We start from the raw sequence: 2,996 nt of genomic DNA on the forward strand, positions 1-2,996 counted from the left end.
AGCCGGAAGCGAGTGGAGACTGACGGGGCGGTTAACTCAATCACTGTGCTTGCATCTTGAATTCTCGTTTCTGAGACACAGCAGGAAGTTCAAATTTATGTTAACTAATCCTAAAATATAATGTTCTTTAGAAGCACATCCTTGCTCAAATCTGAAGATGACTGGGTTGTTGAACTAGTTTCGCGAGGACTTAGGAATTTCGTTCATACGGCATTCATTGTCACCAATCTGTGCTTAAGCTTCAGTCACAGCCCCAATATCGGGTTACGTTTGAAGGACGAACTGCTAACTTCCACTACCGGTTTCTCTAAGTACTCCTTTGTATGCACGTACCAATAATCATGGGTTGCTCGTACTATGAGGCGTTTGTTCGACAGAATACGAGAACATCCCTCAGTAGTGGTTGGAAGAAACCGAACTCAAGCGCAGTTACGTTACGTCTGGCTGAAACCAGTCATGTGATGGACAAAGAACACGCTTGGACGTCTTGAACCAATCACGGTTGGGACGATCTAGACTATTATCGATCGCAGGGTCGATGGGAATCCGATTGTATGACTCACAAGTTTGAGTCCAAAAGAAACTTGTGTGACCTCTAAACCTGAATTGGTTTGCGTAAAATCCTGTCACAAGTTTGTCTGTCACAGCTTGCACTTTGCTTCCTTCAGTCCCATACGAAAATCATGAATTTTGGTTTAAGGTATTTTGGAGAATTGAGACAGAAACCGGTGAGCCTGTACAGTGCAAATGTACTGACCTAGTTTAGGTATGGACAGTATGTGTAATTGCTGTGCCGCAGATTTGTGCTTCTGAGGCATTCAAAACTTGATGAATAATTCGGTTATGCTAACGTGAAAAAGAATAGAACATTCCGCGCACAGTCACTAATGGTAGGCACACCAAGACTGAGGTGTTCTCGACCTGTGCAACGAATGTCAACCACGTGAACTTCCCAAGCGTCCGACGCACCAAAACAGAGCATCGCCAGGGCACCAAAACCGAAGACGGATATCCGAACGAAGAGTTGATATCATAGATCCAGGAGGCTTAACACTATTGGGAGCAAATACATGAACGTACATTACTAAATGGGGTTGTGCGGTACCAGGCTATCAGGTCGACGCAACTTATCGAGAAAACCCAATCACCCAACACTTGGTATGTTGTTATAGTGCGCTCAGTCGACTAAACTCTGATAATGCACTAAAATTGGCAAGCATCTTGGTGCCCGAGATACATATGGCCCTGGATATCAACAGAATTCGCAACCTCCGTACCAACCACGTGGTGATGGCTTGGTTGAACTGAAAGTCCGATCCCATCAAGATTCTCCTGAATGTTGGTTGTTGATCAGGTGGCTGTTGATCTGTTCGCCGAGCTTGGCAATTGGCTTGCAAAAGTGTCGTCACCATACGAGGAGACATCATCAGTGCGCAGTTGATGCGCTAGCTATTCTCTTGAATGTATTTGCTCAGAGGAACCTAAGAACGTGGGAGCAAGTCCTTCCCAGGTGCATTTTAGCATACAGAAGCTAGGTCCACCAGTCAAATGCGGTTTTGATGTGAACAGGACATGGAACCGGGCTGTCCAACTATTTGCCGCTGCTCGCCATATTTCCAGATTGAACACCAACCACAGATGACGTCCACCGACTAATGACAGGCCTTCAAAGAGCATATCAAAGCGCGGAGGGGTTTCGGAACCACACACAACATAAAAGGACTACCATGGTAAGAAAACTTGCCCACCCAATAAAGCGGAAATCGGAAGACGCGCATTGCTGATATTTCCTGATGAAAACGAAAGAGCTGTGCGATGCTTCTCAGCACAGATTTGTATCGCCTACGTAACGAAATATCCAATAAAAAACCTGGAAATACTAAATGGCTTCGAAACACTATCATTCACTCTACAGTACCAAACAGGCTATAGACTGACTGGAATGAAACATGTTCGCAGAATAATACGGTATAGAGAGTATGCTACATGGTTAGACGCTCGGAAAACAATTCAACCAATTTCAACTCCACTATGAGATGATTGGGCTGCCAAATGCCCAACCAAAGCCGTGAGTAGCACCCGACGGAGGCTTTGGTCGAGAGTTGGGGGTGTCACTTCTAAGAAGACAGTGTNGGTCGAGAGTTGGGGGTGTCACTTCTAAGAAGACAGTGTAAGGAGATACCGACGGCACAGCGTAGGCCTTTAAATACTGTGTATGGTAATCGAGTTTTTTCTACTTGGTTTCCAGTCCTCGGTATGAGCGAAGTACCGGAGCCATCGAACGAACCGGTTATTGAGATAGATGACCAGTTCTAGCGCGAAGTCGCGTAATTTCCCACCACTATTGTATCAATTTTTTCTTAACACTGCCATTACGTTTTGCTAATGAAGTTAGATCTACCTTCACAGCCTACTTTACCACGCACATATTAGTATACATACATTACACTGATATCCGTCAGAAACACCCAATCGTTATATTTTGTCCGCTGCAAACAGTCATCACTACATACAGTTCGGAACCTCCCGCAATTCATGGTGCGGCCGATGAGAACACTAATGGTCATTGACCTAATGCTGTACACGCAATTATCCAGCAATATGGCATTCTCACACTGGGATTGGACACAAAAGAGAAGACTTAACACAATGCATTGGCGGTCTTGGTTCGGATGCTAAATCACCGTTTATTGGATAGCACACAGCCCAACATCCGAAAAAATGACGCAAAATGCCATCAAACATTGCACATGGCAGTAAAAACCCGGTGGATAACACAAAATTCCAGCTGTCCAGCAAAAATAAATTCCAAATTCCAACAAAAAAAACATTGCAGCCCTCATAGAGCTCAGGGATAAAGAAGGAGGTGAATCAGTCGACAAAAATAAGAAAAAGAATCCGAGGTTGGTTACAATGAAGGCAAGAACGGTGAAGTCAACAGGAGGCAACATACGCAGAAATAAATGAGGCCGGCAAATTGTCTGACGAGATAGGCA

This window comes from Opisthorchis viverrini, assembly GCF_000715545.1.
Source record: "Opisthorchis viverrini unplaced genomic scaffold opera_v5_108, whole genome shotgun sequence".
Lineage (NCBI taxonomy): Eukaryota > Metazoa > Platyhelminthes > Trematoda > Opisthorchiida > Opisthorchiidae > Opisthorchis > Opisthorchis viverrini.